This window comes from Larimichthys crocea, chromosome I (genome assembly GCF_000972845.2).
Source record: "Larimichthys crocea isolate SSNF chromosome I, L_crocea_2.0, whole genome shotgun sequence".
Classification (NCBI taxonomy): Eukaryota; Metazoa; Chordata; class Actinopteri; family Sciaenidae; genus Larimichthys; species Larimichthys crocea.
This window is the reverse complement of record NC_040011.1, coordinates 21,443,452-21,456,273: the sequence shown is the minus strand read 5'-3', so window position 1 is coordinate 21,456,273 and position 12,822 is coordinate 21,443,452. Positions and strand designations below refer to the sequence as shown.

At 42.6% G+C, this 12,822-nt stretch overlaps 1 protein-coding gene across 3 annotated transcripts in view; it reads right to left on the bottom strand.

Annotated features, from left to right (window-relative positions):
• Positions 1 to 12,822, bottom strand: part of eno4 (enolase 4) — a 44,820-nt gene that overhangs the window by 19,207 nt on the left and 12,791 nt on the right. The gene's annotated exons all lie outside the window — the stretch shown is intronic.

Below are 12,822 nucleotides of genomic sequence, written 5' to 3'. Positions count from 1 at the left end.
ACTGTCTCATTGTCTTATTTAATTTCATGTGGTGAAATGAAATAAGACACCAAATAAATGTGTGTAAATGTGTAGGTTCTGAGCTCCAAAATATCTGTGACACTTCATACAAGTCAACTAACTAAGAGTTTTTAAGTCTATTGGTCTGTTAGGTCTGTCCACCAAAAGTCTGCCACTGAACACTCCTTGGCCTGGTGAAGGTGTTGTGCAGAGGGTGGTGGGCATTGTCCAGTATAGACAACAGTTTGTCCAGGGTAAAGCATGCACTTACATACAACCATCGATACATTTCAAAATGTCATAAGGGCAGGGCATCCCCTACTGAGGAATTTGCATTTGCCATCACCCTCTGCCTTCTTCCAGCCATTGAGCTATGTACCCAGTCTAAAAGTCAAGGGCAAGGCCTTGGACATCAGCCAGCAGCACCCTCACTACTGTTTGCTTTTTTACATCTGTATCTACTAGCCAGGAATATGTGGGTTCAAAAAGGTAGATTATAGAAGAATGAATAAAACAGAAGAGAATAGAAGCCTTTATTGTTATTGTACAGCATACAACAAAATTAGGAGTGCAGCTCCTGATCAGTATGATAAAAACACACCAAATAACAATCAGCTAAGATTCCCACCTCTGTTGAGGGGTTACAATCTGCAGCGGAAAACTAAACCTGGGAGCTCTGGGTGTGAAGCACACATTTGAAGTCGTCCATTGACATAGGACATGTTCACAATAAGAGTAGACCTTTAGTACCGGTGATAAGCCTTCATGAGGTCAACAACAACATCTGTGCTTGGTTCATTATTATTTACAATCTACATAAACAACATTATCTCTGAATAATGTAAAACTGAATAATGTGCTAAAAAAATATGTGGCAAAACATGTTTTAATCTCAGAACCCACTGATGAGCAGTTGGCACCTTGCATGGCAGCCAGTGCCATCAGTGTATGAATGTGTGTGAATGAGATATGTAGTGTAAAAGAGCTTTGAGTAGTCTAAAGACTAGAAAGGCGCTTGTTTTTAGGACTACAACGATTCCTCGAGTACCTCGAGTAACTCGATTACAAAAAATGATCAAGGAATTTCCTCTGCTTTGAAGCCTTGTTTAATAAAATTTAAAGCTCACATTTCACATGGATTCTTTTTATTGTGACACAACATGCTTATGTTACAGGCTATGCGTCCCCTGCAGAGCAGAAGAAGACGGAAACGGGCTTTAGGTAACGTGTGTGGACAGTGTTGATGTTCAGAACAGCAGGTGCCGGGTCCGAAAATAGCGAAAATGAGCAAACGCAGCAAAGCGAAAGTAATAAGAATAATATTTTTATACGATCACTCGATTAATCGATAGAATATCCGACAGAATACTCGATTACCAAAATATTCGATAGCTGCAGCCCTACTTGTTTTGTTGTGTATCTTATCTCCGTCCTATTTCTTCTGCTATCTATCTAAACTAATGTACTACTACACTACTTGTAGTTTCAAACTTGAATACATTAGACCAGGGGTGTCAAACTCAATTTACCTGGGGGCCACTGGAGGTAGAGTCTGGGTGAGGCTGGGCCGCATCAAGTACTCCACAAAAAAAGTTTCAGGTATTCCAAAAAAAAGTACAACCGATCCAGTCTCAGTCTTTATGATTAACAGTTCTTCAACATGAACAGTTCTTCAGAACATGAATGGTTGGAACATGAACAGTTCTCTTGCCTACTCCTTGCTGCCAGAGACCTGGCAGCACCTGCTCTCACACAGCTGAGCCACATTTGGCTTGAGGGAGGAAGCAGTTGAGACCCTCACTATGGCTTGAAGATGCCCATCAGTAACTTTCGACCTGTATTTTGACTTATTAAAGTTCATGGTGGAGAAGAGCTTTTCACGCAGATATGTGCTCCCAAAAAGGCACATGGTCCGTTTGAACATCCTGGAAAGCTCAGGGAAGGTGGGGGGCATCACTAGGAATCACTGTGAGCAACTCCTCCATCACTTCAAAATTGTCGTTAATACCACGGACATACATTGCGAGCTGTGCAGTGTCAGTGATGTCTTTGCTCTCATCCAAAGCGACTGAGTATGCACAGAAACGTTTGGCTTCCTCACGCAGATCATATGTTACCTGATGACAGGTCAGAAAATATGTGTTTGATGCTTTCTGAAGCTTACAACTTTCCATACTATCACATTTATTTTGACCTGTATATGTGAATCAGGCGCGTGTGCGAGCGAGCGAGTGACAGAGAGGAGACACTGGGCGTGTACGGGCATAAACTGAAACGGGCCAGTTAGAAATGAAAAGAGGAAAATCACAGAATACAGGATATGTCCAGGACACTCAGGACGTGAGGGAGGGAGGATCGGATGGTGGCTCAGGTAGCAATGAGGAAACTGTCACTGTGAGCTGCACACCTGTAAGCTGCACACCTGTAAGCTGCACACCTGTGAGCTGCACACCTGTAAGCTGCACACCTGTCAGCAGCACACCTGTAAGCTGCACACCTGTAAGCTGCACACCTGTCAGCAGCACATCTGTAAACTGCACACCTGTCAGCAGCACATCTGTCAACCGCACAACTGTAAGCTGAACACCTGTCAGCAGCACATCTGTAAGCTGCACACCTGTCAGCAGCACATCTGTCAACCGCACAACTGTAAGCTGAACACCTGTAAGCTGCACACCTGTCAACTGCACACCTGTCAGCTGCACACCTGTAAGCAGGTGCTCCATGCAGACATCTCTCAGACTTTATTTTGTAGGCTAAGGATCCTGATCGTTTTGGATATAAAGCGCCCTATCTTCACCCTTACTGATTATTGACTTATAACCTAAGAAATCTCTCGGCTGCTGTCCAGTCCGGTAATAACAGGTCTCTGTGAGTGTCTGCTGTGAGTTTAGGGGGCACGTCAGCCAGAGTTGTGTGGGTGAATGAGTGAGTGAGACTGCTGCCTGCTGAACAGAGGGTCGCAGGAAGAAGGATCTGAAGTGCCCCTGTTTCGGCTACAAAAACACGCCAAACTGATCCGAAACCAGCCCAATTTTTACCCACCCGCCCAAACCCATTTTTCCCATCTGGCAACCACAATTGGCCCGCGGGCCACAAGTTTGAGACCTCTGCATTAGACAGTGCATCCAATAAGAGGAGCTCATGCATCATGATGATATAATAGGCTGTGACAATAGGCAAACAAGTGAAAAGCATTAACCCTTGCATGACCCCATTCTGGGAGTTCACATAGTAAACTACATGTGACCCCATTGGATTCCAATGGACAAAGGTGGCACTATTTATTTATACGGACATACATTGCGAGCTGTGCAGTGTCAGTGATGTCTTTGCTCTCATCCAAAGTGACTGAGTATGCACAGAAACGTTTGGCTTCCTCACGCAGATCATATGTTACCTGATGACAGGTCAGAAAATATGTGTCTGATGCTTTCTGAAGCTTACAACTTTCCATATTATCACATTTATTTTGACCTGTATATGTGAATCAGGCGCGTGTGCGAGTGAGCGAATGACAGAGAGGAGACACCGGGCGTGTACGGGCATAAACTGAAATGGGCCAGTTAGAAATGAAAAGAGGAAAATCACAGAATACAGGATATGTCCAGGACACTCAGCACGTGAGGGAGGGAGGATCGGATGGTGGCTCAGGTAGCAATGAGGAAACTGTTACTGTGAGCTGCACACCTGTAAGCTGCACACCTGTAAGCTGCACACCTGTCAGCAGCACACCTGTAAGCTGCACACCTGTAAGCTGCACACCTGTCAGCAGCACATCTGTAAGCTGCACACCTGTCAGCAGCACATCTGTCAACTGCACAACTGTAAGCTGAACACCTGTAAGCTGCACACCTGTCAACTGCACAACTGTAAGCTGCACACCTGTAAGCTGCACACCTGTCAACTGCATAACTGTAAGCTGCACACCTGTAAGCTGCACACCTGTAAGCAGCACACCTGTAAGCTGTACACCTGTCAGCAGCACACCTGTAAGCTGTACACCTGTAAGCTGTACACCTGTCAGCAGCACACCTGTCAGCAGCACACCTGTAAGCTGCACACCTGTCAGCAACACACCTGTCAACTGCACAACTGTAAGCTGCACACCTGTAAGCTGCACACCTGTAAGCTGTACACCTGTAAGCTGTACACCTGTCAGCAGCACACCTGTCAACTGCACAACTGTAAGCTGCACACCTGTAAGCTGCACACCTGTAAGCTGCACACCTGTCAGCAGCACACCTGTCAGCAGCACACCTGTCAACTGCACACCTGTAAGCTGCACACCTGTAAGCTGCACACCTGTCAGCAGCACACCTGTAAGCTGCACACCTGTCAGCAGCACAACTGTCAACTGCACAACTGTAAGCTGCACACCTGTAAGCTGCACACCTGTCAGCAGCACACCTGTCAACTGCACAACTGTAAGCTGCACACCTGTCAGCAGCACACCTGTCAACTGCACACCTGTAAGCTGTACACCTGTAAGCTGCACACCTGTCAGCAGCGCACCTGTAAGCTGCACACCTGTAAGCTGCACACCTGTAAACTGCACACCTGTCAGCAGCACACCTGTCAGCAGCACACCTGTCAGCAGCACAACTGTCAGCAGCACACCTGTAAGCTGCACACCTGTAAGCTGCACACCTGTCAGCTGCACACCTGTAAGCAGGTGCTCCATGCAGACATCTCTCAGACTTTATTTTGTAGGCTAAGGACAGTGTTATAAAAATTAGGGTTACACAGTTGGATGTTTTAACTTATACAATGTTTGTTCCTATATTACATGTCTTTAGGGCACTTCCCTTTATTGCTGTTTTCCTGAGACTGGCAGGGTAAGGTAAGGTTCAGGTTAATGTATAAATAGAGGGATTTGAGAACAGAATGAGCCAGGGACAGGTCAGAGAGGTGACATCAAGATTGGGGACATACTGGCTACTCATTAGGTGATATGTTGAAGTAAGCTGTTTAAATGCATTATATGCAAATTGACTGTTAACAATTTACAGGGTTTGAGACAGCCCATCTCAGGAAAAATGTATAAGAACAACTGTTAACGCTCCTCAGGGAGCTTTTCTCTGTAACCCCTCAGTGTTTTGCACGTGAAACGCTCCTCTTGTACAAGAACAATAATTCAACTTAAACTTGATGCTTGAATCCGCTCCTTATTTAAGGGTTTTACTTTAAAATTCCCGTAACATCTGGCGCCCAATGTGGGGCCCCAATATCTGTTCTCCTCTGGAAGCGATGGCACTGGAAAAAACCTGAAGGTATATTGATTGAAAACCACCATGAGGTTCCTAAGACCTTGTTTTGGCGTGAACCAGGACCAGCTGAGAGAGGAGGCAGTGACCGGGCCAACCACACAAAAAGAAAAGAAGGAGACGAACCCACAGGATTGAGGAAACAAAAGAGTAGTTGAATTTTGATTATTGGCCAGAGACTATAGTTTAGTAGGGAACTTAGAAGAGACCCTCAGTTCAGTTGGGAACAGAGGGGAGACCCAGGGTGCCTCAGTCAGAGACTAGAGGGTAATGTCTTTGGAACGACAATTGGAAAACTTGATCCTTCAGGCCTGAGTAAACAAAAGAACGTCGGGGAAGTCGAGGACTTCGGTAGTATAGTGTTGCTGTAAGCTAGATGCTTAAAGTATATCTGGAGTCTAGGCTCCGGAGAGAAAACAAAAAGGAAAGCATGCTTTAGTGTTTTGTTCATAATACTAGATATTTAAGGTAAGACTGGGAGATTGTGACTCCAATAAAAAAGCATGTGTGTTTTTGTTTTGTTTTTATATAAAAACCTAAAATAGAACAATGCCAAACGTATGGAAACAATACACAGGTCTTAAACTTAAATAATTAAATTCAATTAAAATTATTAGAGGGCGGTTGTGCTCGGAGGTAGAGCGGGTCATCCACTAAGCAAATATTAGTGGTTCATCCCCGGCTCCTCCAGGCTGCATGTCGAAGTGTCCTTGGGCAAGATACTGAACCCTAAATTGCTCCCGAAGGCTGTGCCATCGGTGTGTAAATGTGTATGAATGCTTAAAACTGATGAGCAATTGGCCATGCCATCAGTGTATGAATGTGTGTGAATGGTGATGAGATATGTAATGTAAAGTGTTGAGTGGTCAGAAGACTAGAAAGGTGCTATATAATACATCCACTTACCATTTAAATCCTGATAATGTTAAATATTTAAGAATGTATGTTTTTTGTTGGATGGGATGTATAAGAAGTGAAGAGTTGGTGAAAGCTATTAGTGAGAAAGAGAAAAGGTAGAGTCAAGGAAAGAAGGACTGTTACAGGCCAAGTTGTGGCTCATAGAAGCTAGGGCCAGATAAGCAGGTAAGTCAGAGAAAGAAAATAGAAGGAGAAGAGAAAGTTGCTAAAAGAGAAGAAAATGCAAGTGAACAGAAAGAAGCTCAACGGAGCAGCGAAAAAACAAATTAACATAAATCTTGTCTTGTTTTCTGCCCGAGACCCTCAAGGTGATAACGGGTACGTGCCATATGGGCTCCGTCCGGATTCTCCGCCTTGTCCCACGCCTCAACCTCCTCCTCCTACTCCTGCACCATCAACTGCTCCGCCGCCTCCCGTCCACTCACCATGAAAGGGAGAGATGCCCCCCCGTTGGCAATCTCCTCCAGAGACAAGACGCGGTACAGTATATATAAATGCATTTTTGTGTTATGATAGTAACACTGGTGAACTTTTCTTCCGAGATAACCAAGAGGACGTGGAGGTGGTGAGAACAGAAGAATGGACAATGATGTGTGCTACAATTGTGGAAAATTTGGACACTATGCAAGAGACTGCAGAGCTCCAAGGAGGAGAGGGGAGGATGGAAAGCGGGAGGAGGCGAAGGAGCGGAGCATGGCCCGGGCAGGACAGGAGAGAAAAGGATCGCACCGCATGACTAACTCCAGAAACAGGTCATGCAGAACACACACAACACCACAGACAGAGACAAATGACATTACAGACACAAGTACAGCAACAGATGATGAGGCAGCGGTAGATGAGATTCTATCGTTACAGACAGCTGAGATTTTACTATCACAGGAAGGAACTAAACCATGGATAAAATTAGAAGTGCAAGGAAAAACAATAACTTTCTTGTGTGACACTGGAGCCTGTAGAACAGTTGTGCGATGTAGCGAAACAGAAGAAAATTTCCCTTTGCAGTGAATAGGGCTTTTGAGAGTCAGGTCAGCCACAGGACATGTAAACTATTGAACCTATGACCAAACAAAAAAATAAGTGACCTAAAACAAAGAGAAGTATACTGGCCTCAGTTGCGTCATCACAATTGTGTCCCGTTAAGCTGTTAGGGAGAGATCTGATGACTAAACTAGGAATAGCAGTAGTACCGGACAAAATTGGTCTCGGTATGAAAGCGCGCCGTATAAATCTAAAAACAGTAAACAAAGCGATAATACCACGTGCTCCCCTTGTACCAGACCCACACACTCTGTTAAATGAACTCAATCCAAAAGCTAAATATTTTACAGTGGTAGATTTAGCTAATGCATTTTTCTCTATACCACTTCACGAGGATGATCATTTTGGTTTGCATTTCAGTATAGAGGTAAAAGGTATACATCACACAAGACTCCCACAAGGATATTGTGAAAGTCCGACCATCTTTTCAATGGCAATGTCATCTAACTTAGCACAATTTATTCCCACCCCGAGAGGAAGCCAGCTATTATTTGTATGTTGAGTGATATTTGCTAGCCTCAGAAAATGAACAGGATTGCAAAATTGACACTGTTGCTCTATTAAAATATTTAGTGGAACAGGGCCATAAAGTACGCAAAAATAAATTGCAGTTATGGAAAAAAGTAGTGAAATATCTAGGTTTCAATATCTCTCTTGAAGGTAAACATCTAGATGAAACTAGAAAAACTGCATATTACATGCACCCACCAAACCACAAAAAAAAACAAAAACAAACAAATGATGTCTTTTTTGGGAATGACTAACTTCTGTAGAGCATGGATTGCAAATTATGCTGAAGTAACACATCCACTTCAAATGCTTATCTATGATCAACCCATGGCAGCGAATGAAGTGATCACATGGACTCCGGAGGGAGAACATGCGTTTGTACAAGTAAAACAATTACTAGTAAGTTCAGGAGTTTTAGCACTCCCAGATTATAAGAAACCATTTATACAAATGTGTGATGCTAGAAGTGGATTTATGACCAGTGTGCTAACCCAACCTTTTGGAGGAAAACTTAGACCCGTAACATACTATTCGTCTAAATCAGATCAATAGCCAGAGCAATGCTGCAGTGTCTGCAAGCTGTACAGGCCGCAGCCTTAGTAATACAGAGTTCAGCTACAATTGTCTTATTTCATCCATTAACACTGAAGGTGTCACATGCTGTATGACTTCTACTGACATAGTCAAAAATACCTTCATGTCCTCCAGCTAAACATCAATTGATGACTGTCCAACTCTCTCAGCCTCATCTAAAATTGAAAGGTGTACAATTTTAAATCCAGCAACGCTACTACCAAACGAAATAGAAGGCGTTAAATATGATTGTGTAGTTGAAACCACAGAAAAGTGTTGCCAAGAGCGGATTAACTACTGATTGGCATTACAAAATCCGGATGTAGTGATGTTTGTAGATGGATCATGCAAAAGAACCTAGATGGGACGAACAGTAGTGGATATGCAGTGGTAACTATAGACAAAGTGTTAAATCTAGAGCACTGCGCGCCACACCTCTCAGCTCAAGCAGCAGAACTGATTGCACTAACTGAAGCATGTAATTATGAGCAGGAAAGAGAATAACTGTCTATACTGATAGTGCATATGCTTTTAATACTCTACATGTTTTTGCACAACAGTGGAAAAATAGAGGTATGATTACATCCACAGGTAAATCGATTTTTCATATAAATCTGATTTTAGCCTTGTTAAAAGCTGTGCAACTACCACTAGAGATAGCAGTATGTAAGTGTGAAGCCCACACAACAGGTACAGATTTGGTTTCACAAGGAAATCGTAAAGCAGATGAGGAAGCAAAGATAGCTGCTGCTAGAAAAGATTACCAAGACATATACACGGCTGAAGAGATCACACACATTGACCATGACATCTTAAAAGATATTCAACAGAGCTCACCTGAATCAGAAAAACCATCTTGGATGAACAGGGGGGCGATATTGTCTGATAATGAGTTATGGAAATGACCAGAGGGCAAGTACATACTTCCAAAGAATTTATTTCGATTTGCAGCAGTATTGACGCATGGATTAACACATGTGTCAACAGGGGGGATGTATGAGCTAATAAATAAAATATATACAACATATGGATTCCAAAATTATGCAAAAAAAATTTTGTGCATCATGTCTAGTGTGTGGAAAGCAGAATGTCTAAGGCAGATTAAGACCAAGACCAGGTAAAATGCCTAATGCTCAGTATCCATTCCATACGATATGCATGGATTTCATTGAATTAAACAATGTGAAAATAAGAAGTATGGTCTAGTGATCATAGACTTATACTCAAAATGAATTGAAGTTATTCCAACCACACGAAATGATGCAATAACAGTAGCTAAAGTTTTAGCAACACATATTGCACCAAGATTTGGATTTCCAGAAATCATATATAGTGATAATGGACCGCATTTTAGGAATGATGTAATTGCTAAATTGAGTGAACTGTTTTCCATTAAAATGAAATATCATTGTCCTTATCATCCACAATTAGCAGGACTAGTGGAAAGAGCGAATGGTCAATCAAGGCTAAACTTAGGAAAGCCAGTGACGAGACAGGAAAAGGATGGGTAACCTGTCAGCAGTAATGCTGAGTCTTCACATACAACAATATTACAGGAACTGTACCACTTCAAGTATTCCTTTCCAGCTGTTCCCACTGAGATTATCCACCATGGGTTCACGCCATACGAGGGGAATTACACGCCTGTTTAGGAAACGGGGAACAAGTGGAGGCCAAGACACAGGATCCCTGACAGGGTGTGGCACAATAATTACGGTAGGAGAAAATCCCTATGGGATCACTTATGAGCTGGTGACTACACACGAATATGCACGATCAGATATATGGTGGTATTGTGGAGGTAAGAGGTTAAGACCTAAGTTGCCTAAACTCTGGTATGGTACCTGCGCTTTGATTCACTTAATGATGCCTACATACTTGCTTCCTATGATCCACATGTTTCCTAAACTAAATACAGAGGATATGCACAGGGTTAAACGTGATAAGCTTCATTTGATTCTAGAGTTTATTTAGATTCAATTGGTGTTCCCAGAGGGGTCCCAAATGAGTTTAAAGCTAGAAACCAGGTGGCAGCAGGGTTTGAATCATTCTTTACCTGGTGGGTGACAATAAATAAAAATGTGGATTGGATAAATTACATCTATTATAATCAACAACGCTTTATTAATTACACTCGTGATGGATTTAGAGGAATCCACGAACAATTAGATAAAACTAGTTTAATGGCCTGGCAGAACAGATTAGCTTTAGACATGCTACTAGCTGAAAAAGGAGGTGTGTGTAAGATATTTGGAAATCTATGTTGTACCTTCATCCCAAATAACACAGCACCTGATGGCAGCATCACAAAGGCACTAGAAGGACTGACGTCATTGTCAGACGAGCTGGCAGACAACTCAGGTATAACAGATCCAATCACAAAATGGATGGAAAGCATATTTGGGAGATGGGGAAACATCCTAAAGGTACTGATAATGTCTGTAGGAATTGCAATGGCTGTCCTAGTCACGTGCGGATGCTGTTGTATTCCATGTATGAGAGAATTGATACAAAGATTGATTACTACCACACTAACGAAACAACAATTGTTCTATCAGCCTGTCTCCACAGTTGATGAGTTCGAGAGGCACAAGATGACTGAAGGACAAGGTGTGGTTAGATACGAGAATGAGGACGAGTATGAAGAATGGGTCCAGTTCAGCGAGTAGAAGAGTCAATCTACGCGCCCATGAGAGGAGAAACACCTATTGAAAATGACACATTAGTTTGTTCCACAGCACAATAGTGTTCTGATGTAACGTATGCTTAAGAGAAAAAGACTGATGGCAAATTGTATATACATTTAAGGTTTTGTTTTTTTTCTCGTCTCAGGGACAGCACTAGGCAGGGAAAGAGGGTCCGATGAGTCGATCAGCCTGTTTTATTTTTCTTTATTACATTCATAAATGTACCTATACATTTGCTGTTATCAGACTGAATATTTTCTGCATTCATATTTTACATCTTTTTGAGTGATTAAGCATACTGAAGTGATTGTAACGGTTATTAATATAAATTGTTGGCCACTGGGGCAGCAGGGCCGTGTGGAGAATTTTCCTGTCTAGAAAGCAACAGTATGAAACAATAAGAATGTTAAAGAACTGCCAGACAGGTTTTTCGCTCCCACATTATCTATGATTATTTGTACCAACCACTGAACACTGATTAATTTTTATTCTTGTGATTTTATTTTGTACCTTTTTGAAATAGTACAAACAGGGGGAAAATGTTATAAAAAATAGGGTTACACAGTTAGTTGAATGTTTTAACTTATACAATGTTTGTTCCTATTTATTACATGTCCTTAGGGCACTTCCCTTTATTGCTGTTTTCCTGAGACTGGCAGGGTAAGGTAAGGTTCAGGTTAATGTATAAATAGAGGGATTTGAGAACAGAATGAGCCAGGGACAGGTCAGAGAGGTGACATCAAGATTGGGGACATACTGGCTACTCATTAGGTGATATGTTGAAGTAAGCTGTTTAAATGCATTATATGCAAATTGACTGTTAACAATTTACAGGGGTTGAGACAGCCCATCTTCAGCAAAATGTATAAGAACCAACTGTTAACGCTCCTCAGGGAGCCTTTTTCTCTGTAACCCCTTTAGTGTGTTGCACTGTGAAACGCTCCTCTTGTACAAGAACAATAAATTCAACTTAAACTTTGATGCTTGAATCCGATGCTCCTTATTTAAGGGTTTTTTTTTTAAGGGTATTTAAGAGTCCCGTAACAGACAGACTAGATCCTGATCGTTTTGGATATAAAGCGCCCTATCGTCACCCTTACTGATTATTGACTTATAACCTAAGAAATCTCTCGGCTGCTGCCCAGTCCGGTAATAACAGGTCTCTGTGAGTGTCTGCTGTGAGTTTAGGGGGCACGTCAGCCAGAGCTGTAGTGTGTGTGTGTGTGTGTGTGTGTGTGTGTGTGTGGGGTGAATGAGTGAGTGAGACGGCTGCCTGCTGAACAGGGGGTCGCAGGGAAAGGATCTGAAGTGCCCCTGTTTCGGCTACAAAAACACGCCAAACTGATCAGAAACCAGCCCAATTTTTATCCACCCGCCCAAACCCATTTTTCCCATCTGGCAACCCTGAGCGCAGCCCACAATTGGCCCGCAGTAGGACTGGTAAACTAATATTCGAATTTCGAATATTATTCGAATATGATAAAAAATATGTATATTCGAACGTAAAAATGAATATTCGAATATTTACTATTTGCTCAGGGCAGCGCGCGCATTGATCTCCTCCGTGTGTCCCATGGGGCGTCCTTACTGACCTGTAGGCTAGCTATCTGCAGTCACGTGACACAACAAGGAAGCACCCCATCCCGCTCCCCACCTCAATGAAGAGCAGGCTACACACCAGTGATCCCGATGAGCAGTACAGTTTTGCATAAATTGCACTGAAGTTACACTAAATGTAACATGTTGAACATGACGCTTGGATTTAGTTTGAAGACCGAAAATAAATCAGCGTTTGACTACCACTGGTCGTTTTTCTTGACATTTGG